The sequence below is a fragment of the Vespa crabro genome, chromosome 20 (genome assembly GCF_910589235.1).
Source record: "Vespa crabro chromosome 20, iyVesCrab1.2, whole genome shotgun sequence".
Lineage (NCBI taxonomy): Eukaryota > Metazoa > Arthropoda > Insecta > Hymenoptera > Vespidae > Vespa > Vespa crabro.
Genome location: NC_060974.1, coordinates 4,294,003 through 4,321,502, shown reverse-complemented (window position 1 = coordinate 4,321,502; position 27,500 = coordinate 4,294,003). Strand labels below are relative to the sequence as shown.

Below are 27,500 nucleotides of genomic sequence, written 5' to 3'. Positions count from 1 at the left end.
TTATTTTCTTTATCATCATTATTACAATCAATCATCATCATCATCATCATCATCATCATCATTATTATTATTATTATTATTGATATTATTACTATTATTATTATTACTGTCAGTATTATTTTTCATCCGTATTTTTATATTGCATTGCTTTCGTCCTTTTCGCTAAGCGTCATCTCAGGGTGCAAGGGTGGGGAGGTGAGGGAGACTGATCAGAACAAGAGGACGCATAAACCATCATGACGCACTCTCTCTCTCTCTCTCTCTCTCTCCCTTCAGATTCTTTGATACCGTGCGTACACATAAGCACGTACGTTTCCTTCGTTCTTCCGCGCTATCGTCCATCCAACTACCCCAAGTCCCACCTCCACCCCTACAGCCGCCTCTGCCATCATCTCCGTTGCCGTCGTTGCGACCACTGTTGTCGCAACCGTGTACGTACATATCCCCTTTCCCTCTTACCCTCTCTCCCTCTCAATCTTCACCATCGGCTCTCGTTCCCCCGACCTGCCCTCACCTCCCCTCCTCTCCCCCGTTTATTCTCCTTTCCGTTCGTTAGGAAGAAGTGTAGGAAAGAGGATCGCGAGAAAAAACGAGATGGATGGATAGATGGATAGACGGGTAAGGTAGGTAGCTACTTGGTAGGGTAGATAGGTAGGTGGGTGGATGGGGATGGATGGATGGCAAAGGCGATTGCTGCTGTTCTTCGCGTGCTCTCGTCTGACCCATATCAACGGGGGTTAGTTAGAAAGTGGTTCAGTGATAAGGGCTGCGGATGACGACGAAGACGATGACGAAGACGAAGACGACGACGACGACGTTGACTAGCAAATACCGCCAACGATGATCTATTCCCATGTACTTCTCTATAACTAACTTCACCCTTTCATCCTCAATCTCTTTCTCTCTTTCTCTCTCTCTCTCTCTCTCTCTCCCTCCCTCCCTATTTCTGTCTCTCTTTCTCTCGTTCTCCTCGCTGACGGAGTGCTTCGTTTGTTTCGAGCATCGAGTATTGGAAAAAATTTTATTTACACGACAAAAAACATTATCGGTCGGTCGGTGGCGGGTGGCGGACGGTGGAGGAGGAGGTGGAGGAGGACGGTCGGCCGGCCTGGGACCCACCCGTCTTTGTCGTCTCCCGTTCGATCTCCTCTCCGCTCTGCCTCTCCTCTTCCCTATAACCCAGAACTGCCCCCCATCCCCCCTCATTGCCCTCCTATCCCCTCAGCCCCGCTTTACTCCCCCGTTCGTTATATTTTCTTTTTCTTTCTCTACCGGCCTTTTCATTCGTCGAGATAAATGGAAAAGAGAGGGGACGAGACTTCGAACCCGCGTGGGGGAGAGGAGGAGGAAGAGGTAGAAGAGGAGAAGAGGAGGGTATGAGCCGGGGGCCGGCTGGGCTCTGCCTCTGTCGCGGGGGAGAAAGGAGTGAGGCCGGGTGGGGTGTGGGGAACAGAAGGTACGCAGACTTTTGAAAAATGCAATTTAGGAGCGACAATGTGTTAGACGAAGTCCTGGATATCTCCGTTCCACCGAAAAACATAGACGGGGGAATGAAATTGGAAGGAGGTGGTGAAGGAAGAGGTAACGTTAGGGTTGTGACGAGGTGAAAGAGAGTTGCTCCATAACAGCAAAGTAACACATTTGTCAGAGAAAGATAGACATATATAATATGTACTTGTACAGAGAAAGAGAGAGAGAGAAAGAGATAGATAGATAGAAAAGGATTGACATCGTAAGTCCTTCGAAGTTACCTACATAGGGCGCTTTCGTCTACGTTCTCCAAACCTTCGTTGTCCCTCTTTTACCACCCTCTCTTGGATCTCTCCTCCTCCTCCTCTTTTTTCTCCTACCTCCTCTTTCTCACCCTCCAGGAAACCTTCCACTGTGTAGGCGGGTGTGATTTTTATTTTGAAAAACTTTTTTAATAAAAAAGTTAGCCGCTTTGCCTCTCTCTCCTTCCTCCTCCTCCTCCTCCTCCTCCTTCTCCTCAGCCTCCCCTTAACCTCCTCCGACGTTCTCCTCCCACGGTGTTATACACCGTGCAGGTGTGTAGCATGTATAGAAAGACGAGAGAGAGAGAGAAAGAGAGAGAGAGAGAGAGTGGTCTGGGCTTTCTAGAGGTACGCGCGTATTAAAAGTTTCACGAAGCTCGCGATATTTCATAACTTTTCTGTATATTTCGAAAAACGTAGAACCTCCACCTACACCCCCATTTCTGTCCTCCTTTGCTCTCCTCCCTTCCTCCCTACCATTTACCCCTCAGACCGCCGCCACTCGTTGTCTTGTACGGTCCACCTAAAGGACGACGAAGAACGACTATGTAGTAGTATGTCGTAGGAAAGGTTTAAAATTATCTTTAGTCGCGTTCAATCTCTTGCTGTTTTTCTTCGAACGTTTTATCGTGAAGAATTCTATTCAATTTATTAATAGAATTTCTATTTCTAATTTAACAACAAAAAAAGAAACGAAAAAAAAAGGGAAGAAAAAAATTATTATTTATTACCAACCGATTAATAATCCATTCTCTCTCTCTCTCTCTCTCTCTCTCTCTCTCTCTCTCTCTGTCATTCTTCAAATATTTTAACAACATTATTCGCGTTTCTTTACTTGTCTTATTTTAATAATTCACGACGAATCATCATCGAAATATTTTCTTGAATTCTCGAAGAAATACCGCCCACTTACACGCGTACCGCGTATGCGTCTGTTCGATGGAGAACCTCCGAGCAAAAGAAAAAAGAAAAAAAAAAAAAAAAAAAAAAAAAAGAAAAAAGAAAAACTTCTTTTCGTACCCTTAGAATATCATCCTCTCGTCGAAGTCGAAAATGCGAGTTGCGCTCTCTCGTCAATATTTCTTCTACTTTTTTTTTTCCTCTCTTCTATCTTTCCTCCTCCACTTCCTTCATCTCTGCATCACCCTATCTGACTCCCCCTTCCCCTTCGAGAACTCATCCCACTCGTCATCTCCCCGCGTCTCTCTTCTTTCTCCTACTGCGTCCAAGAGTCTTCAATTCGAGCTCGTCCGTCCAGACCTCCTTCTCCTCTTCTTGTTGCTTATATATATATAGATACATGCGTGTGTATATATGTGTGTGCGTGTGCATAGAGGGAGAGGGGTTGGTTTAGATCCTCCCGAAGAGAGGATCTTCTTCTTCTTCTTCTTCCATTTCCTATTTTTCTTCTTCTAGAAGAGCTCCTCCGTGTCTTCCTCACGATTTTGTTGTTTTTTTCTTTCTCTCTCTCTCTCTCTCTCTCTCTCTCTCTTTCTCTCTTTTACAGACTTTCAGATTCTACACAGTGTGCGCACACATACATACATATATATGTATGTATGTATGTATTTATCTCGAAGAACGACGAGACAGGCGCGTTTTTCGAGTCTACCTGTGCCTACTTTGCTGTTCTCGTTTTGCTCCCGAGACCTCTCTCTCTCTCTCTCTCTTTGGTCTTTCTATTTCTCTTTCTTCCTTCCTTCCTTCCTTCCTTCCTTCCTTCCTTCCTTCCTTCCTTCCTTCCCCTTTTTATAATTCCCTCGTGGAATCAACGGGAATGGATACACGCAAGTAAGTCCGCGTCCCTTCTGTGTCTGCTTGGAAAATTTCGCAGACGATAGGGAGGAGGAAGAAAGGTGGAAGACCTCGCGAGATCTCTCTCTCTCTCTCTCTCTCTCTCTCTCCTGTCGAAGGAAGGCTTCATCGTTTTCTTTCCTTCCTCGAATAAGGGAACGAACGAGAAAGGAACTTTGACCCTTTTTAAGAGATATATACATTGACTTTTTTCTAATTCCAGACATGAAATATTTGTTTTATTACTTTCTTATACTTTTTTTCTTTTGTTTTTTTTTTATGAGAGTTTAATTGAAGTGCAAATGTGAAGTAAATGTTTATTGTTTAATGTTTTTTTTTTTTTTTATTTATTTATTTATTTACTTTTTTTTTTTAATGAAATTATGTCATCGTCGTCGTCGTCATTGTCCTTGTTAATTATCGTAATTCATGCATCTTCGTTTGATCACAATCGTTCGTAGGAACGAAGGAACGAACGAACAAACGAGATGCAAATTTGTATGTATGTGGATCCGTTCGTTGCATTCGTGCACATCCTTTGCAAGTGTTTTCTGCTTATGTGTGCGTTTGAGTGCGCGTGTGTGCGTATGCGTTTAGGATGAAATTCAAATTCCTTTTCTCGAAAGTCGCGGAGGATGATCGCGAACAAAGCCAGTCGACCCTCTTCTTCTTTTCACCTTCGACTTTCCCCTACTCTTTCTTTCTTATTTCCATCTCTCTCTCTCTCTCTCTCTCTCTCTCTCTCTCTCTCTCTCTCTCTCTTTCTTCGTAAGAGATACAGAGTGAGAGAGAGAGGAACAAAGAATTCGCAAAAAGGGTGGAATGCGGGGAGCACCCGTACGTCATTCTGTCCGTTGAACGATGCGGAACGATTCTCACTTTTTTTTCTCTCTCTCTCTCTCTTTTTTGTCTGTTTCTCTTTCTCTATCTCTCTGTCTGTCTATCTGTCTGTCCTGTATCTCTATCTCTCTGTCTGTCTTTGTCCGTTTCTCTCTCTCTCTCTCTCTCTCTCTCTCTCTATCTTTCTCTCTTTTGAACCCTCTTTAAATGAGAACTTTGCAACTTTGCAAATTTGCAACTATAAAGTCATATACTTAGAATTAAATATCTGTATTTAGTAAGTTATAATTCATTTTATGGTCACGCAAACACGTCATTGTTAGTTCTCGTATTCGAATTAACTCGTGTCTCTCTATTTCTTCTTCTTCTTATTCGATCCTTTTATTTTGATCTTTTTAATTTATTTATTTTCTTTCTTTTTTCCTTTTTCTTCAGTATAAATTATATTGCATTTAGCTGAACATAATTATATTATAATACTGGTGCAGTATTTATATATATATATATATATATATATATATATATATATATATATATATATTATAATTCTAGATTGAATTAAATCGTGCTCGACTATCATAGATTATATTATACTATATGTAATACATATAATAATACTAAATTGTATGGAATTTTTATGTTATATATTTAAAATTAAATATCTATATTTTGTAAGTTATTATTCGTTTTATGATCACGCGAACACGCCATTGTTAATTTTCGCATTCGTTTCTCTACTTCTTCTTCTACGTCTTCTTCTTCTTCTGTCTTTTTTTATTCCTTTTTTTTTTTTTTTTTTATTTTTTTCAGTACAACTAATTCCACATAAAGTAATTATTAATATCATTAATACTGCTATGGTATTTATATATATTATATTATATTCGATTATATTACATTAGATCAGACCAAATCAAATTGGACCATACTAAACTATATCCTCTAATAATACTGCAATATACAATAGTTATTGTAAGGATTATTTACGTTAGTTTAATGTTTTTTATTGTATTAATATATTTATCACCCGTACTACTAATTAATGTAATTATTCCTTGTACTAATTAATATTGCGCGGATCATCTCGAAAACGATACGTAGTAGCAATTTTTTGTTAGACATGCAAATTTTGATTGCATATTATCGCAGCCGTATAAATATGCAAAAAGAATAAAAAAAAAGAAAAAAAACAAAGAAACGCGTACATTTACTTTCTAACTAGACTCGGAGCCGTACGAATTTTTCTTATTAATAATTTTCTTGCAATTTCGATCAATCGCGAAATATTTGCTCGGATATTTATCAACGTACACTTTATGTATATATATATATGTATATATATATAATTATATATATATATATAATTATATTGTACTAAACGTTGGACCAGCACTATTATTATTTATTTTTTATGATAACGAAAAAAAAAAAGAAATCAATTCTAAGTCGCGAAATTTGCGTTACTAAAATAACTAAACGTTATTAATAGTCTTGACTGTTGTAATATAGCATTGCCATAAATCATTATCACTTTCACGCTATTAAAATATTTTTCTTTTCTTTCTTTATTTCTTATTAGAAATTATTTTATAAACATGTTTTTATAATTTCGAAAAGAAAAAGTTAAGAGAAGAAAATGAAAACAAAAATAATTGTTAATTGGTTCATTAATTTTATTTGTTTGTAATTTTATAAGTTATTGATAAGTATATTATTAATTTGAAATTAAAATAATTTTATAATAAGTATGTTTAGCTTATTAAAAAATCAAAAATGAAATATTTCTAATACATTTGATATATTTTTGATATATTTATTCTTTACTTTTGCAAATTACTTTGAAAACGAACATTTCCTATGTACATACATACATATATATACATACATTCGCATATATATATATATATATATATATATATATATATATATTTATATTTATATATATGTAATATTGCACGCTCGAATAAGAATCTACGATCTAATCGCCTACAAATGCCAATTATACGAGTCTCTTACGTCGACATATAGAAGCATCGATATGATTATATACATACATACATACATACATACGAATATATATATATATATATCTTGCACGTGAGAAAAAATTGTAATTTAACGAAGCAGGAAATAATTAATCCTGTCTGTAAATATGCGTATAGGTCAATTGTCAATTTGATATTTTTTTCTAATAGTTAATGCAATTTATTAAATTTATTCAAGTTATCGTTAAAAAATTTTTTTTGATATCAAAATTTAATTTGAATATTTTAATGTGTTAGTGAATCGATTGCCAAACGAGAAACATGTAATTTAACATAAGAAAAGAGAAAAAGTTATCGAGGTGGAACGATCTTTGATCAAACATCCCCTTCCCTCTCTTTCTCTTTCTACCTATCTCTATATCTATCTTTATTTCTATCTCTATCTCTGTCTATCTTTATATATAGATTATATTTTATCAAATAGAATGAAGTTACAAGTAAAAATTATACATCACGTGTACGTACGCATACAAACGCACGCTTATATATACACACGTACAAATACAAGAACAAACACAAATGTAAATCTTGAACATATAAACGGGGATAAGATCAACAGGAAGTAGAGTGGGAGAGAACAAAAAAATTCTCTCTCTCTCTCTCTCTCTCTCTCTCTCTCTTTCTCTCTCTCTCTTTTTCTATCTTGCTATCTATCTGTCTATCTATCCGTCTATCTTTTTCTTTCTTACTGCAGTTTGCGATGGTTTAGATAGTGCATTAAATGCAAATGAGAACAAACTAAAAAGAAAGAAGTGGTTAGAAAGTGAGAGGGATAATATAGATGAACGAGCGAGCGAATAAGTGAGTAAAAGAAAAAAACGAGAGAGAGAGAGAGAAATAGAGAGAAGAAACGAGTGTAATACCCTTACTCGAATCGTCGTTAACGTGGTATAATGCAAGTAGAGGCAAACGCACGAGCATCGGTCGGTCGGTCGGTCGGTCGGTCGGTCGGTCTGGTGTCGTTCTCCTTTTCTATCTCTTTCTATTTTATCGTAGGTATACGTAGACACGACGAAAAGAGCGAGAATGAGAGAGAGAGAGAGAGAGAGAGAGACAGAGAGAGAAGGTGAACGTTGTGCGGAGGTGCTCGGCAAATGACAGCGGAAGGGTGGAAAAAAGGGGTAGGCCGACAGAGAGAGAGAGAGAGAAAGAGAGAGAGAATGTAAGAAGGTGGAGGAAAAAAGAAATAGATAGAAAAAGAGAGAGCATGGGTGGAGAAAAATAGAAGAGGAGGAGACGGAAAACGTAAAATAGAGAGAGAGAGAGAGAGAGAGAGAGAGAGAGAGAGAAGGCGAGAGAAATTGCGTTGGAGGGTGAGAAAGAGAAGTACAGAGAAAAGAGGGAGAGAGAGAGAGAGAGAGAAGGTAGGGTGAATCATGGCAGTGGTGGGGTACTCGAAAGGGTGGAGAATATGAATGTGTGTATGTGTATATATGAGAGAGAGAAAGAGAGAGAGAAAGTGTATGGACGAGAACAGGGTGTCTCTTTTGAGCCGCTGAACTTTGCCAAGTTCGAAACCGTCCGAGGCCGTGGCGACTCTCTTTCTCTCTCTCTCTCTCTATCTCGCTCTTTCTGTCTCTCTGCCTATTTCTATCTCCTTTACTCGTTTGGTCGCACTCACGACGTTGCATTTCCCTCTACATTTTCTTTCTCTCTCGCGACAGCCAACGAACACCCTCTTCTCTCTCTCTCTCTCTCTCTCTCTCTCTCTTTCTCTCTCTCTTTCTCTCTCTCTCACCAACGTATCCTCGGCCGTCGTCGGTATTATGGAAATTTTGAACCAATTCGAAAATCAATAGCTCCGCTACCCGCCAAGTCTCGAGGCCGCCTACCCCTGCAACGATGCTCCTCCCTGATATTTATTGAGAATCCACCGGCGACGATTCCGTAGGAGGAGTTTTCCCTCCTCTCCCTCTTTCTCTACCTCCCTCTTTTTTTCCTCTCTCTCTCTCTCTCTGTCTTTTTTTTTCTTCCCTTTTATTTTCTTTCTCCTCTTCCTCTTTTTCTACTCCTCCTCTTCCTTCTTCTTCTTCTTCTCTTCTTCCTCCTCCTCCACCTCCTTCTTTTTCATTTTATTTTATTTCAATTTTTTTTTTTATCTTGTTATTTTCATTTTTTATTTATTTATTTATTTTATTTTCTTTTTTTCTTTTTCCAAAGAACCTTCTTGTTCCGTATTCCAGTCCCTGGGTAGATGAGAACAACCACCATCACCATCGCCAACAACAACAATACCACTACTATCCTCATCACCACCATCATCGTCATCATCATCATCATCATCATCATCATCATCATCATCATCACCATCACCGTCGTCAGCATCATCATCATTATCATCATCACTATCATCCCTCAATACGGTAATATTTCGAAATAGATCCATCCGATCGGATGGATGCTGTATTCTCGCAATTATCTCAAATTATACAAAGATAAGACGGATATATATATATATAGAGAGAGAGAGAGAGAGAGAGTTAATGAGGGAGAGGAAAAAGTAGATTTCAATTGGTTTTTGGTGTAAACGTTTTAGAGATAGTAATCGAATGATAGTTCGACGATATACGTAATAGAATTCTCCTATAGCTTTTGCAACGTGTTTTGCATAGGGTTCTTCTTCATGGTTATATATAGGGTATACCATTACGTTAGATACATTATATCCTGTGCATTCTTTAATTTGTTTTTTTTTCTTTTTTTTTTTTTTTTATAATACGTTTTTTCATTTCGTACTCGAAAGAGAGAGAGAGAGAGAGAGAGAAATTTACTTATTTGTTATTTTAATGAATTATAAGCAGACAACTGTTTTATCTTTCTAGATTAAATTTACTCGATTAGAGATTTATTGTTTTATTATTGATGGTGATTGATTATCAAGATAAAATATTATCTTTGATATAGATTATTAAAAATTAATTAAATGAATTCCATGACAATATTGGGAAAAACTTTTGGAGCATTAGTTTTTCTGATGTCGATTTAATTAAATATTCCTTATGATCAAGTGAACGATGTCTTTTTTTTTTTTTTTATAAAAGAAATCAATTGATATAAATGATAAGATAACGGTTAGATAATTCTGAAATAATATTTATTCTAACGTAGTATTTGGTTAAAAATTAATTAATTAAAACGTAAAGATAATAATAAAATCATTTTGATAACAATTTCGAAACATTAAATTTTAATAGATTTATAATATATTTTTTTATATCCGATAATCAAGGAGTAGGTATCTTTTTGTTATTGAAAAAAAAAAGAAAAGAAAAAAAAGAAAAAAGGAAGAAAAAAGAAGGAAATAAAAAAAATCTCAATCGATATAGATGATATTAAAATCGTTTAAATTATTTCGTTTAAAACTAATATATTAATTTCCGACGAGCAAATAACTTAATTTCGCAATTGATATTACACTGAAAATAAAACGCAAATAACATTTTCTTTATCGTATTTGAGAATTAAATAATGATTCGAGAAATTGTATCCAAAGAAGAAGAAGAAGAAAAAGAATGAGAAAACAAATTAATTGAACAAAAACCTAAGAGAGAATCCGATAAAATACCAACTCGACGTATCACTTCGACCTTTAAATTTCTACAAATGCATATATACATATATGCATACATATGTATATGTATATATATATATATGTCTACATACATATATACGTATATACGTGTACAAAACGTTGATATGTGCGATAAAGAGGGTCAGAAAGTAAAAGAGAAGGGCTTGAAAATGTCGGATATTCGTTTGAAAATCCTCAACAACGAGTTTTGCTATACCCTACGAGGACGATGAAAAGAAGAGAGGAAGAAGAAGAAGAAGAAGAAGAAGAAGAAGTAGAAGAAGAAGAAGAAGAAGAGGGAGTATAGGAGGGAGGAAAAGGGGAGAAGAAGAGGGATCGCCGAGGGAGGAGGAGGAGGAGGGTTCTCGGGGGTGAGGGGGAGGAGTAGGCTTTTTCGCTCGAGGGGCCTTGGATTCCGAGACGCTTGGAATCGCTTCGGTTCCCATGATTCTCTGCGGCACTACGAGTTAGAGAGGTGGAATGAGAGAAAGAGAGAAAAAGAGAGAAAAACAGAGAGAGAGAGAGAGAGAGAGAGAGAGAGAGAGAGAGGATAGGGCCTTCTCTATCTATCTCTCTCTATCCCTCTCTCTCTCTCTTTCTCATTCTCTCTTTTTCTCTTTTCATCTCTGTCTTTCTTTAAACTATCTTGTGTAGGTATGTCCGTGTACGTGTCTATGTGTACGTGTATATGTATATATGTATATATATATATATATATATATATAAAGTTCTGTTGTTGGTAGGGAGAGCTTTTTTCGTTTTACAAACTGGTTCAATTTTTTCTCAAAAAGCGGGTGAACACCGTGGAAACCGGTTGTGTCTACTATGTCGGGGCTTGGGACGCGACCAACCAAGAGATAGAGAAAGAGAGAGAGAGAGAGAGAGAAAGTGGGGGAATGTCTTCTCTTCGTGATCTCAGGCTCGTATCGAATACTGGCCCCGTGCCACATTTGCCCTTTCGAAAATTCTCAATACTTTTGGCTAGTAATGAAAAATTTTTTTTATTAGCTTTTCTACGATCAAAGATATATCGTCGTGCTCATTAAAATATTCGATTATTCGTGAAAAAAGAGAAAAAAGAAAAGGAAAGAGAAAAAGTGTGTCTGTGTATGTCTCTGTGTGTGTCTGTGTACGTGTGTAGCGCATATGGATCCATCGTTCGATACGATCGACGATAACGATCGATCCAGAGTATATCTCTTTTTGATCGATGATCCTTGAATCTTTGGATACTTTCAATAATAATATTAATCAGTTTACGTTTATACGACATTGCAAAGAATTTTTATTTATGTTTTTTCATCAATCACTTTTTATTTATTTATTTATTTATTTATTTATTTATTTATTTATGTATTTTTCTTTTTTATTTCGATTATATCGCTAATAATTATCACACATATATATCTCAATAATATTAATTATACTTTTATAAATAATTTCTTAGAATTCGAGTTAATATTATTTTACTATTGATATTATTTCTAGTCTAATATCATTTTAATGATATCGTTCGAATGAATCGACGATTACGATCGATCACGATCTATCTGAATCGGGAAAGTGGATAATACGAGACGTATCAGACGATCAAAAATCATTTCGAATAAATTGATTTAACATCCGTTGTTGTAAATTTTGTTGGAGTATTTCGAAAAAAGGAAAAAAAGAAAGAAAGAGAGAAAAAAAGTGACTAGCAAGGATATTTTAGTGACTATTCGCAATTTTGTATAATGCCTCGTATGACCGTGAGACGGTACCCAACTTTAAAATCTAACAATAAAAACGGACACGGATTCATAACGATTTGGAAAAGGCTTTTGCAGAGATGACATACTTTTTCCTTTCGCGAAACCTAGTACGGAGAAGCCAAAGCCGAAGTGGGTTTCCATTAGCAACGTCGTATTATTATTTACTGCGCTCGCACTGGAGAATCCAGAAAAAGTCTTTTCAGTATTGTAAGAAACGCGAAAACCATATATATATATATATATATACATATATATATACGTATATATATACTAGGAAGTTCTTTCAAAGTGACCCACTCACTCCTGATTATATTACGAATTATCTATGTTAGAAATTTGTCCTAAGTATGTTAATAGCTTGACAACAGTTTATTTATTATTAATGAATAATCGATCGAAATAGGATATTGCCTTTGTAGAAATTCGCGTTAACGTAAATAAAAAAGAATATTGCCATCGACGTCTTGACTTAATAAATACGTATCTGTGTTTGATTCATAAATGTCCTTATTAAAATGAAAAGAGAAAAGGAATTAAAATTAATTGTTACGTTTCTCCTTTTTTCTTTTTTCTAACTGACGAATTTCTTCATTGTTCGAATCGATTGACACTGCATTTAAAAATTAACACGCGTATCGAGATAAAAAAAAAAAAAAAAAAAGAAAAGAAAATACACACATATATTTAACTAGTGTTATTGTATTTATAGACATATTTATTAGATTTATCTTTCAAATATATTCACTATATTTAAAGAGTTTGCAAAATTAATTGGGTTGCGAAAATTATTTGGTTATCAAATCTACGAAAGTTGAGAAAATCTTTTAGTATCGGATTAACTGTGACAAAAAAAAAAGAAATATATATATATATATATAAAAAATAAAAATAAAAAGAAAGAAAAGAACAGAAAAAGATCGACAAAGTTATCATCGTTAGAATCGATAATATTCTATTAAAAAACCAACGAATAACAAAGCGAACTTAATAAATTTCAAATTTACATTTTACTATTATATATGTTCGATCATATCGTATTTATTCGAACTGACATATTTGTCATATTTATTTTTCATAAATGTGCGTATATATATATATATATATATATATATTCAAAAAGTTTAAAAGAATTAAAATGAAAACTATTTCGATTCGAACGTAGATCTTGTCAAATTTATCTTTTATTTATATAATATCTTTATCTTTTATCATTTATCTATATAAATAACGTAATTTAACGAAAAAAAAAAAAAAATTATTACATTTACTCGCACGCACGTTGATCGTCATATTTATCGAATGGACATGTTTACCATATTTGTTTAATTAATGTATACATACACACACACACACACACACACACACACACACACACACACATATATATATATATATATATATATATATATGTTTAAAGGGATAGTAAATTAAAAATGGAAACTATTTGGGCCATATTTCGATGTCTATGTCGTATTATCTCTATGTCGAGTTCACCTTTACTCTGTTATCATTTCTCATCGACGAAAGTTATTAAATCGTTAAAGAATAATCGATCGAATAAAATTAGACGACACAAATTCACGTTTACATAAATGAACGCGTCATATTCATTGAACAGAGAAGATATTTGTGGGATTTACTTTTCATAAATATCAAGATCAAAGTGATAAACTACTGGGTTGCAATCTCGGCATTGTCGAGATTCTCTTTCAAATTACATTGATCGTTGATTGATTGTTGTAAAAAAAAAAAAAAAAAAAAAAAAAAAATAAAATAAAATAAAATAAAAGAAAAAAAAGAAAAAGCAAAAAAAAAAACGGAAAACAAAAAAAAAAGAAGAAAAAACTGAACTAAAGCTCTCATTATTAGAATCTACATCGGATTATAATATCTATGGTTAAAAATAATAATTAAATGTAAATTAAATTTATATTAATAATTTATCAGATTTATACATATATACATTGATCGGTCGTATTCATCGAATAGACACATTTATCATATTTGTTTAATTAATTAACATACATGTATATATATATATATATGTGTGTGTGTGTGTCTGTGTGTGTGTTTTTAAAGAGGTTGAAAGTTCAGAATAAAAACTATCAGGTCAAATCTCTTGGATCAAATGTCGAAATCCTTCTTTACCATTGGATTAACCGTAACATTTCTATAAAAACATACAAGGTTCCCGTTTGTTAGAATCGATATAGGAACGCTCTCGTTAAGTGTGTGTGTGTGTGTGTGTGTGTGTTGTTCGCTAACGCTAAGAATAAAGTTCCACTTGGATGGGCGATTACAGAAATCCAGGCCAAAGTTAAAATCAACAGGGTCGAGTTCAAATTCGATGAATTTATTATTTAATCTCGGCCCGAAAGCAATATCGATCCCGTTGCTCGCGAATGGTGCCAAACGACATCGACATCGACATCGACATAGACATAGACATAGACGACAGCGACAATGACGACACACCGAGGTCGAATTAACTCTTTCATTATCGAGAATCTTTTATCGCCCCCCGAGAGAGAGAGAGAGAGAGAGAGAGAGAGAGAGAGAGAGAGATAGAGATGGAGATGGCGAGATAAATAGATAGAAAAGGATAGAAAAAGATTTCGTTTAAAGAAGACGAGTATTTTTTCTTTTCTTTTTTCTTTTTTACTTTTCTTTTTCTCTTTTTTCTTTTCTTCTTATTTTTGATATTAACATCGTCATCGTTTGGTCACATTGATCATGAATCATCGGAAGTGGTCATCGAACTATTATTTGTTAATTAAAATTACGTGTTCGTCTATTCTTTTTCTTCTTTTTTTTTTTTTTTTTTTGTTTTTTTTCTTTCTTGACCTTTTTCATTTTTTATTTTTTGAGAGATGAGGAAAAGAGGAACTTTTCAATATCAATGAAAGAATGGGACTACGTATAGACTGAAGATATTATTGTAATAAATGAACTCAATCATTTTTCATCATTAATGTCAGAATAAAACGTTATAGTATGCATAAATGTACTTAATAAAGATTTAATTTATGTCCCATATATTATAACGATCTATATATATATATATATATATATATATATATATATATATATATATATATATATGTATGTATATATTTAATTGTTCAATTAAAACGAAATAGTCCTTAGAGACAGAAATAAAGATGATAGAAAGAAAGAGAGAAAGAGAGAGAGAAGGAAATATTATGATCGAGATCGGACGATCAATTTTTTTTTAAAGATCAATCGAGAATAGTTCTTCCCGTCTGAAAGTAATTAAAAAATTAAAAAATATTAAAATTAAAATGAAGAGAAAAAAAGAAGAATCCTCTCTCTCTCTCTCTCTCTCTCTCTCTCTCTCTCTCTCTTAATTTTTCATTCGACCATGTTATTTTCTTATAACGAGAGTAATAGTGTTATCGTATTAGTTATATTTCTTAGAGATCAATGTTGACCTAGAACTGAATATAAATCCAGAGAGATCCATCCACGTTAGAGCAAGAAGATACAGTATTCCGGATCTTTCGTCTGGGTCGTCCGGCTCTCTCTCTCTCCCTCTTTTTTTTTCTCTCTCTCTTTACACCGTTCTACCATGCAATTCCGATTTTGACACGCGCGATCGCTTAGTGATAACGGTTCATCGATCGGAAATCAGTATCAACTTCCGTACATTCGTATCGGTCACGTTATTTTCTATATAATTTTTTATTTCTTCCTTTTTTTATTTTTTTATTTTTTTCTTTTTTATTTTCTTTTCAATTTTCCTCCTTCACTTTTCGTTTTCTTTTTTTTTTTTTTTTTTTTTTTCCTTTCCTCGCACGAAAGATAAGCAACCAATTTATATAAAATTTCATCGATCTTCTTCGAAGTTAGATTCAAATTATATACATGTATATATGCATATAATTATATTTTCTTCTGTAAAATAGATGTATATATTTTTTTTCCTTTAAATATATAATATATATATATATATATATATATATATATATATATATATATATATATATATATGTATATTGTATATTAATAGAAGGAAGATTCGAATGATCGTACAGTTTCGTCGTTGAAAAGGTTATCATAGATGTTGAGTTCCCTCATTTCTCGATTATTATAACCAGTAGAAAATGAGATAAGAGATAGATAGTAATAGTAATATTAATAGTAATAGTAATAGTAATAGCTATAACAAGTCAACGTAGATGCTCGTAAAATATGGATGACTATTGAAAATATTATTTTCAAATAATTATTGAATTATCATAAACAACTATTATTACTACTACAACTACTATTACTACCATTACAACTATTATTACTACTACTACTGTTACAATTATTATTAGTAGTAGTAGCATTGATAAAAGTGTTTAGACATTAGTTATTAGTTTTCATCTTCTCGTACACGTACTTCTCTCTTTCACTGTATTTCTTAACATAAAAACAATTATACAAACGTATGGTACGTATATACACATATATGTATATATGTATATATGTATATATATATGTATATGTATGTATATACGAACTGATTAACACGATGACGCAAGGTTTTACGATGTAACCTTTGACATAATTCCCCCCTTTCTCTCACTCTACACATACATTTGCAGGTACATACCTTGATTTTTCTTATCGTTCATACTCGCCATTGAGAAATAGAGAGAGAGAGAGAGAGAGAGAGAGAGAGAGAGAGAGAGAGAGAGAGAGAGAGAGAAAAGGAGAGACACTTGCGTATGTACGTAGGCATCACAAACAGATACAATTCTTTTGTATAGTACATAATATGACAACGGTAATTCTTTTTCCTCGTTTTCTCTCTCTCTCTCTCTCTTTCTTTTTCTTTATTCCTTTTTCATTTTTCTTTTTTCTTTCCTTTTTTTTTCCACCTTATTTTTTTACCCTCTCCACATTGCCGACGTTCTAACGTTTATTATTACGTTGAGAATGTCTTTTCATGCTCGTTTGAATTTCCCGCTCAATCGGGAAACGTCGTCACTGTTATACACCAGTGAAATTCTCCCTTTTACGATTTATATTCAACATTACGCGGGAAAGTTTAACACGGAGAAGGAAGGGTCGCTGTAGAGTTAGAAATCCCGTGTTCACTGCATCCACCCTTCCCTCCACTTTCCTCCTTCTTTCACCCCTCTCTCTCTATTCCCGAAGTCCACCTCATCCTATCCCCATTCACCCCATCCCACTTTATCCTATTCTATCCCATCCCATCCCATTCCATCCCTTCCGCACTTGCTCGTGTTAAAGAGAAACTTTTAAAATAAGTGGAAGTTCTTTGAACCGAATGGAAATAAAGGTACTTACACAGATTTCCTTTGTATTTGATTACATCTGAGATTTACATTGGAAAATATTTAAAATAGATTCGTTCAAATCACATTCGATATTATAAAATAACGCGTTTATTTAATGTTTATTAATCTTCGCGTATTTTTGAAATTAATTACGTTCATCGTATTTATATCCTTTCTTTCCTCTTTTTTCCCTTTTTTTTTTTTTTTTTTTTTTTAAAGTATATTTCATATTTTCACATCCGTTTTTTATTATTATAAATTTATATAATATTTATAAATTATACTATATAATATAAAAATATTAGATATTCATATAAAAATGGTAATAATTTTAATGATAAACTTGCAATATATCCCGTACACACAAACATACGAATATAATGTGAAAATGTAATAATATAAATACATGGACATAACGTAATCGTCGTGTCCAATATAATTTGACTTTAAAAAAAAAATAAAAAAGGTATAGAGAAAAGAAAATAGAAATAGAAGGGACAAGGAGAAAGCCAAACGAGACGAGACCAAAGCGAACGAAAGCAAAAGAAAAGAAAAAAAAAATTAAAAAAAATAAAAAGAAAAGAAATGAAATAATACAAGTATGAAAAGTTATCGTAAATCCTACGTTAATAATTTATCCATTTTCAATCACAAACGAATAGGTATCATTTTAATCGCTAATGAAATCATACGACTTATTGTTAGTGTTCCGCTTTAGTCATATAACAGAGAAACATGGAATCATTTACGTATAGAAATAATGAATTCATTGATTATACGTCAACAGGTTTATAACAATCGTATATGCGTTACACCTATTACTTTATCGGTAGGTATAATTTCATCATTTTTCAATCTGACGCATAGCTAAACGCATACACGCATAATTTACACGGTTATACAGCTGTTAACGAACACGTGCTCTTCACACACACACACACACACACACACACACACACATGTCCAAAGAGAGATACATATATACATACATATGTACATACGCATATACGTGTAAGGTACCAACAACTTTTTATATAATGTGAAACGATTTAATCTAATAAATAATATATTGATCGTTTTTTAATAAGTCGGAAAGAGATAGGTAGATAGCGTATGTGTGTGTAAGAAAGAGAGAATGAACGATGAAACCCTTCGTATCGTATCTCAGGAGAGAAAGAGATGGAGGAGAAAGGAGGAGAAAGGAGGAGAAGGAAGAGGACGCATAAACGGTGCTGCCGTTACAAGAAGGTCGGTCCTTTAAGCTCACTCGCAAGCCCTACTTTCGACAATACAGGAGCAACAAGTATTTACACGAGCTTTCACGTTGAAGCGTGCTCGTTAGCGCCTCCTCCCTCCTTCTCTTCCTCCTTCTCCTCCACCTCTTCCTCCTCCTCCTCCTCCTCCTCCTCCTCCTCCTCCTCCTCCTCCTCCTCCTCTTCTTCTTCCTTCTCCTTTTACAACGTGTTACAACAAACTTTTCCAATGTTGAGACTCGCGTTAATCCTCCTGTCAATTCGCGTTCATTTCCATCCTCGTCGTTCATACGTACTGTCAATTTTCTTCTACGGTTTATAACGATAATTCGATGAGAAAGAAAATGAAATAGAAAAGATATAAAAAGAAAAAAAAATTAAAGGATATCGAAAAGAGATACTCAAGAAAAATGTGAGAGAGAAAGAGAGACACTAGCATTATTCGAATTCAATAGATCAAAACAGATAAAAGACAAATAAGAAGATCGTATCGAGTTTTATCTACAAGAAGGGAAATTCGTAGGGAATTATTAATGTGTTTTGTGTGCCTCTGTGTGTGCGTGTGTGTGTGCGCGCGTTTGTTTTTTAAAAATCGTAAACACGATTCTTTTTTTTTCTTTTTTTTTTTGTTTTTTAAACCTTGCAATAGCAACTGATGCGATATGAAATTATAAAAAGAAAGTCAAACGACGAAAGAGAAATATTTTAGAACGTTCGAACGGCCGTGTAAAGAATGGCGGGAAAATTTTTTAATCGAAACACGATAATCGTAATCAAATAGATATTAACGTAGGCGCGTTATGAAATTATAAATATAAGATATCAAACAACGATATGGAAATATTTCGAAACGTTCGTGACATCGCGAAAAATTCTAAAATGTAAAACAACGAAGAAACGTGAACGATTATAAAATCGTTTCATAACGATGAATTGGAGATTATGTGAGGATCAATCGAAGTATAACGGTGAAATATAATAGGGAATTTAAATTACGGGGGGAGAGTAATTATTTTCACGCGGTCGCGTTGATCGCCGTGAAAAAAAACGCCGAGTACATTTTAAAAGTTCGAGAACGCGTTAAGAAATCCGATGTCGATCGATCTACGAGAGAAAAAAAAAGGAGAGAGAGAGAGAGAGAGTGAGAGGGCGAGAGAAAATTAAACGGTATTACAAAGTAATACGTGAAGAAGTGTAAAAATTAAATGTAAATCATTTTTTTTTTTGTTATCTTGAAGCGCGTTCAAGGAAGGTGTAACAAAAAAAAGATAGCGAGGAAATTCAAATTTCCTAATTGTATCGTAACGATATCGTAAAAAGAAAGAGAAAAAAAAAAAGATATAAAAAAAGATATAAAAAATTTGCGAAGTTAAACGAGCGAAATTAAAAAAATGAAAAAAGGAAAAAGAAGAAAAATCGTAGAAAAGAAAAATAGAACTCTGGAGGTGTCGGTAGGGAGATGAAGAAATGGCGGGAAAAATTCGAAATTTCGACGAGAACGTATGTGCGCGCGTGTGCCATATACGATGTGTTTGGACCAAGTCGAAGATCCTTTGAATCGAAACAGAATGAAATGTAATGTAGAAATATTCCATGACGTATCCGAAGATATATAGTGGAAGAAGTCAAGGAAATAAAGGAAAAAAAAAAAAAAAAAAGAAAAGCAAAAAAAAAAAAAAAGAAAAAAGAGGGGAAAAAAGAAGAAAAGAAAAAGAAATAGTCTGGAGTGGGAAGGAAATACAATATTAAAGGTCTTAAAAATGGCGGAAACAAATACCAAGAATAACAATAAAAACACAACAAGAGCGATATTATTCATTGTCGTCATATTAATCGTCATAAACGTCGTTGTCATCGTCATCATCATCATCATCATCATCGTACAGTCGTTTAGATCTCGAGAAACAACAACGTTGGGAAGGGGAGGGAGGATTAGGAAGGAAGACAGTACAAAGATGATTGAGTGGGGGTAGGGGGATTGAGCGAGCGAGTAGTTAACGAGTTAGAAAGAGAAGGAGAGATTATAAAGAGAGGAGAGAGAAAGAGAAATTCGCGAGGATCAGATCTTGCATCTTGATACGTTCCTGTCGGTGCACAGTGCCGTACTAGAGAGAAGGGTGACGGTTATAAAGAGAGAGAGAGAGAGAGAGAGAGAGAGAGAGAGAGAGAGAGAGAGAAGGAAGAGAGGGGTTTCGGGGTGATGGGATGGGACGGGACGAGATGGGCTGGGGTGGGGGAAGGAGGGTAGTAGAAGAGAAGTGGGGTTGTTGGTACGGGCCGATATAGAGGAGAGGGGAGGCCGTCGGCCTAAGAAGGGGCTATCAAGGGGAGGAAAAAGCCAAAAGGAGGAGGGATACGTATACATGGACGTGGTCACACGTAGAGAAAGAGAGAGAGAGAGAGAGACCGACCGAGCGAGCGAGCGAACGAGCGAGAAAGAAACACAGAGAGAGAGAGAGAGAGAGAGAGATAGAAAGAAAACGGAGGAAAAGGAGGCAGCAAGCGGCGGCGGTGGCGGCGGCGGTGGCGGCGGCAGTGGCGGCGGCGGTGGTGGTGGCGGTGGTGGCGGCGGCGGCAGCAACGGCGGCGATCCGTCGAGGGGGTAGGAGGGGCGGAAGCCAGCCGTAAAGGGGGGTTGAGAAAGAGGGAGAAAGAGAGATGGATAGATAGACCGAGTGAAAGAGCGAGCGAGAGAGAGAGAGAGAGAGAGAGAGAAAGAGAGAGAGAGGCGCGCCGGTTCCGTAGCATTTGTAGCATTGTAGGTCGTTGCGTTTTATAACGTGACTCCTTAATTTCCGCGACGGGTGTCCGCAGCCGCGTGTTGTGCATCGAGTAGTAGTAATACTACGGGAGGATACCGAGACTCCGTACGAATTTGATCGAGGACGCGATCCTCGTGATCGAGAGGAAGAAAACGATCATCGCGGCACGACGATCACTTTGACGTTGTTCTTATTTTATTATTATTATTATTATTATTATTATTGTTGTTATTGTTATCGTTGTTGTTGTTGTTGTTATTGTTGTTGTTATCGTCGTCGTCATCGTCGTCGTCATTGTCATCGTTGTTTCTTCTTTTTTCCCCCTTGTTTTTTCTCTTCCTTTTTTCATTTTTCTATTCTCTTTCTACTTTTTCTCTTCAACACCGCGGGCCCCGTTCACGACGAGAGATATCCCTCTTTTACTTCGGTGCGTAATATAAGCGGTTAGTTTTTTCTCTTCTTTTTATTTTTTTTACTCATTCGGATTCTTGCCCGTTTTTTCTTTTTTTTTTTTTTTTTTTCTTTGCTCGTCTTTTTGTTCGTACGACATTTATCCCTTTTTTGTTTTTCTTATTATTTTCTTTTTTTTGATGACATTTTTTTTTTCCTTTACTTTTATTTGTTCGTTCGTTTTTGTTTTTCATTCTCTGTTTTTTCTTTCGTTTTTTTTTGTTCATGTTTTGTTTCTTTCTCGGTTTATCTTCTTTTCCGTACCCTGCTGCCTCTCTCTCTCTCTCTCTCTTTCTCTCTCTCTCTCAACCCCCTTTTCGAGTTTGCGCGATAGAACAACAGCGCGCACATTTTTCTTTCCTTTTCTTTTTTTCTTTTTTTTTTACTTTCATTCCATCTTTCTTTTTCATTTTTTTTTTGTTATCTCTGATCAAATATATTTATATATATATACGTATATATATATATATATATATATATTACATCTTTTGTTTTACTGTTCCTCGTATATGCGTGCGCGCGCTGGTATGTGCGTGCGCGTTTTTTTTCCTTTCTTCTTCTTTTTTTTTTTTTTCTTTTCTTCCTTCCTTTCTTTTCATTCTTTCTTTCTTCGTCCCTTCTTTCGAAACAGTCGGATTACGGTGAATTTTTTTGTTTAGAAGGATTTTATCAGTGATAAGTGCGAATGAGTGGAACATCGCGAATGATGAATCTTATTTCGATCGTGAATTTCTAATTACGTGGAGAGTTATATTATTTTAATAAATAATTATAATTTTATCCTGTGACAGATCAGATCCATTCAGATAATAGAAATAAATAATAAAGTCGAAAGAAGAAAAAAAGAAAGGAGAGAGAGAAAAGGAGGAAAGGAAAGAAAAAAACTAGTGGTACTTTAATCGTCGATTGTGAAACATTTCACAAGTGTTATATTATATTTCTCGTCGAAGATTAATCCGAGGATTGAAGAGACCGTACGATGACCGACACTAAATAAATAAATAAATAAATAAACAAAGTTAAACATATATAAGTGATCGACGTATTAAGATCCTTGTCGAAAGTTTGAATAATTGGAGAAGATAATCTTTGAACATTTCGTACAATTAAAAAAGATCGACTTAGTTAAAAATCCGAATGATATATTTCGGATGGATGGATGGATGGATGGATGGATCGATCGATCGAGATTCGATCGATCGATCGATCGATCGATCGATCGATTAATCTGATCAACCGATCGCGTACTACACGAATTGATTAATAATATCTCGTGAAAGAATAATTCTTTTATGCGTTTACACACAATTTGCGGTTTAAAATCATCGAAGTCTTTTGAATTCGATACGATATCGATTAGACTAAATTAAGTCTTTAAGATCGAAACGAACGAACGAACGAGCGATCGAAAAGGAACGGAAAGAGGAAAAAAAAAGGAAGGAAAGGAGATAAAGAAAAAAAAAAATATATAGGAAGAAAAACATTTCCATTTCTCTGTGTTGTCATCGACGTTTCGAAATCTCGAAATCTCGAAAAGATTCTCAACGCGAACCGCGCGTGCCACGTTTCTCGTCTGTTGCTGCTGTCACTGCAACTGCAACTGCTGCTGCAACTCCTGCAACTACTGCTGCTGCTACCGCTGCTGCTGCTGCTGTACGCGCGTTGTTGGAAAACGAGTCTCTTGGTACGCCGTGTAAGTGTGAGTGAGTGAGTGAGTGAGTAACTTGACTGACTGTGTGAGCGAGAAAGAGAGAGAAAGAGTGAGAGGATGTTGGTGGGGAGATGCAACGAGTGCCAATGAGAGAGAAAGAGACAGAGAGACAGAGAGAGAGAGAGAGAACACTGCGCTCTCTTGTGTGCATCGAGCATTATCTTCAACCGAACACGATAAATCTGTTGTTATCGTCTGTCTTACTCACTCACTCACTCACTCTCTCTCTCTCTCTCTCTCTCTCTCTCCCTCTTTTTCTCTTACATACACACTTGGTTGCTTGCTGCCTTGTTTAGATTGAAAACATGGTGGAACAAAAAAAAAAAAAAGGAAAGAGCGGGAGGGAAAAGAAGAAAAAAAAAGGCAAAAGAAAAAAAAAAAAGAAAAGAAAGGGAAAAAAAAGGAAGAGAGAACGAACGATTCGTAGGAACAGGAGGTGGTTAGGGCGGGGGGGAGGGAGAGGGAAGGGGAAGACGGGACACGCGATTTGAAATCGGACTTGCAAGTGTAATAAAATGTTTTTATACCATTTCCACTCTTAAATTTCTCTCTCTCTCTCTCTCTCTCGCTCTCTCTCACTCTGTCTCTTTTTTCTTTCTCTTTCTCTTGCTCGTACATTCGTTGCAATAATGCGTTATACAAATATCCGATATAATCTCTTACATTTCAGAGAAATATTCTTTGAGAAATTTGATAACCTTTCGATTTTGATTCCCCTCCTTCCCTCCCTCCCTCCCTCCCTCCCTAACTCTCTCTCTCTCTCTCTCTCTCTCTCTCTCTCTCTCTCTCTTTTTCTACTTCTATATATCTGTTTTTGAAAATTTATCCGAGTTATCTTTACAATTTTATAATTCAGCTTAATGAATAAATACTACGTAGAGAATCGGTAAGCGAAAGATTCGGAGGGAACAAGGAATCCAAATGGTTTTCGCTTTGATGTCGAAGAAACAGAATATAGAAGGAGTAGGAGGAGGAATAGGTAGATGAGGATGATAAGGGGGAGCGAGAGGAGGGATAGAGTAAGGAAAGGAGAGTGGGGGAGGAAAGGAGGGGTGGTAAGGAGAGGTTGCAAGCGGTGACTCGCGGTCGCGCACACGTTTTTGTCATTTCTCTCGCATCCTATCTTTATCTATCTGTCTATCTTTCTCTATCCCTCTCTCTCTCTCTCTCTTTCTTTCTTTTTTCTTTCTTTCACGATGAGAGAACTCAGAACGCAGAACCGTTATGTCAGCAGTACATATCAACAACGTACATACCGCGTGCATCGGATCTTCATCGTTATACCACCAACAAAGTTCGTTTAAGAGGATTTCATTTCGTTTAAGAATGAAATTATAATATGAAAAAGATTATCTATGTATGCGTCTAACTGTCTGTTTTTTAAGAGAGATAGAAAAAGAAAAAAAGGATAAATTTGTGGGTGTGCGTACGTGCGTGCGTCTATGTGTCTTATGTATATGTGCGCGTGTGCATGCGCGTCTACATTTGGTATATATCTAAGAGAGAAAGAGAGAGAGAGAGAGAGAGTTTTATATGCGTGAAAGCATACGATGTAAACACAGTAAACAGCTGATAAAGGAGGAAGTCGGTAAAGTCCGTGAAATTCTCACGAGTTTGACCGAACGCCAAACAAGTTTATTATGTATATACATACGTATGTATGCCTTGTATGTATGTATATATCACGATTCTCATTGGGTTTTTCACCTTTTACTCATTTTAAAACGAAGTAATCGAAGGCTATCGATAGATTTACAAAGTAGTATAATCATAATCATGAGACAATATATATATATATATATATATATATATATATATATATATATATATATATATATATATATATATATATATATATATATATATATATATAGTCTCGTAATCGATATATCGAGAGAAAAAAAATAGTTTTTCGTCAGGATGTTTCGAGATGGTCGTTAACATTCCGTATGCGCGTATGTATGTATATATACATACGTGTTTTTGTATGTGTATATATATATATATATATATTTTCTTTTCTTTTAATTTTTCTTTTTAATGAAAAGATCAATGTGAATGAAGGATTATTATAGGCGGGATATTTCTTTCTTTCTTATTTTTCTCTCTTTTTTTTCTTTTTCTCAAGATAAAAATGGCCAACCACCGGTCGGCCATTTTGGTACATTCATAGCCAGTCCCCTACTTCCCCTTTCTCTCTTTCTCTCCTTCTATACTTTACCATTACAATAATCCACGCGATACCCGTAACTACAAAACTATAGCAAAATACAAATCGACGAGAGGTGATGGGAGACGGGGAGGTGGTGGGCGAGAGATGGGGGGGGTAGAGGTGTTGGCCTGGAATATAGAAGCGGGCTCTATTTTCTAAGAAGCGAAAGGTACTCCAATCCGATCCGTAAACACAATAGAAAGTATCAGGAGAATCTAGGATAGTAGTCGTGAGTGTGAGGCCACTGAGTTTATTTCTCTCTCTCTCTCTCTCTCTCTTTCTCTATCATTTTATACGTATGTGTGTGCGGCTAAACATTTATGTATTGTGTACGTTCCGTGCGCGCTCGTGCGCTCCGCGGAGAGACCTGAATTCCGCGAATCGGTGCTGTTTCTGTGCCGCAGAGAGTGTTCCGCGATCCACGTGAAAATTTCTAACATCCGGTTCTTGCGACTTTTCCTTCTCCCTCTTACTGCTATCTCCTCCTTGAAACCACCCACCCACCCATCTCTACCTACCTCTCTCTTTCTCCCTTCTTCCGCCAACCATCCATCCCTCTTCCTTTTCCTTTTTCTCTTTCCTACTTTCATAGATCAAGCGCCTTTGCGGCACACGGGGCCGCATCGAAAAATTCTTTCTCTCGGAATAGACTAAAAAAAAAAAAAAAAAGAAAGAGAGAGAGAGAGAGAGAAGGAAGGGATGGGAGGGGAGGAAGAGAGTTTCAGGTTAGATGGTAAAAAAAGAAGAAGAAGAAAAAGAGGAATATACAGAAAAAAAGGAAGGACAAAAAAGAAAAACGAAACTGTGGTATATAATAACGAGTCAGACAAGCCGTTATATCTTTTCCTTTTTTTTTTTTTTCTTTTTAGTTTTGTTCTTTTCTTATTTCTTCTTCTTCTACGTCTTCGTCTTCTTCTACTTTTTCTTTTTTTTTGTTTTTTTTTTATACTTTTTCATATGAAAAATCATTGATATTAAACTGTTCTATGGCGTTTCACGGGTATTACTGAAACGAGAACGTAATGAACTTTCTCCAAGATGGAAAGGATCTAAATAAAATTTTGTAAAATTTCTACTGACTCTCTCTCTCTCTCTTTTTTTTTTTATCTCTGATTACTTCATTTTTAAATTTAACGATAGAAAGAAAGGAAATAAAAATATGTGTGTATATATATATATGTATATATATATATATAAGTATATAAAAAAAAAGGAAAAACGAAGAAAAACTGTCCTGTGTCCCAGACTGTATACTCTATTTTCATTCGCAATACGACATATATATCCTTCTAGCCTGGTTGTCGAGAGTCTCTGATATATCTATTGGATATACGATCGAACGTGACCAGTCTTATTACTTCCCTTCCAAACCCCTAACCCTCCCAAGCACCTCATCCCCTAAACACATAGACTCCCACCTCTCTCAGACACCCTACATATCCAACCAGATCACTTCTTAGCTACTCTTCCTAGGGGTCTTTTATACCCCCACTTGACATTTCAAAATTATAGACAGACATATACACACCCACACACATGTATATATTTATGTATATATGTGTATGCATGCATGCATAACCACATTAAGAGCCTTTGACCTTGTCGTTCAATCAAAATGTAGACACTCTCTCTCTCTCTCTCTCTCTCTCTCCCTCTCTTTCATGATCCTTTCGGACGAACAGAAAGAATGTACGAGTCATCGATGAAGGTCATCAAAAACGAGCGTGACCGTACGACCTTCGAAAGAGGCATCATCGTCCGAGGGTATAATCGATTTTCTATACCTCGATCTCCTCCTCCCCGTACCGTGGATCCATCCAATTTTCCTGCTTTCTCCCGTTATTTTTTTTTTTTTCTTCTTTTTCTTCAATTCTTTTTTCATTAATTTCTCTCTATCATTTTTCATTTTATTATTCTTATTTCTTTTCTCCTAATTTCTAATTATATACTCGCCGTGAGGCAAGTTAATCTTCTTCTCTTTTTCTTCCTTCCTTCTTCTTTTCCTTTTTTTTTTTTCTTTTTTATTT

General features: G+C 35.3%; 1 protein-coding gene across 14 annotated transcripts in view; it reads left to right on the top strand.

Annotated features, from left to right (window-relative positions):
- The window catches only part of LOC124431068 (protein tramtrack, alpha isoform-like), a 108,688-nt gene that overhangs the window by 44,487 nt on the left and 36,701 nt on the right, over positions 1-27,500 (top strand). Inside the window, exons 1-2 of one of the 14 annotated variants that reach the window (XM_046978490.1) lie at positions 20,967-21,283; positions 22,342-23,243. The exons of 10 other annotated variants lie outside the window; for them this stretch is intronic. The gene's annotated coding sequence lies outside the window, so the exon portion shown is untranslated. Of the gene's footprint in view, positions 1-20,966; positions 21,284-22,237; positions 23,244-27,149; positions 27,238-27,500 lie in introns of those variants that run through there. 3 more of the 14 variants (XM_046978489.1, XM_046978488.1, XM_046978491.1) reach the window with 3 other exon arrangements.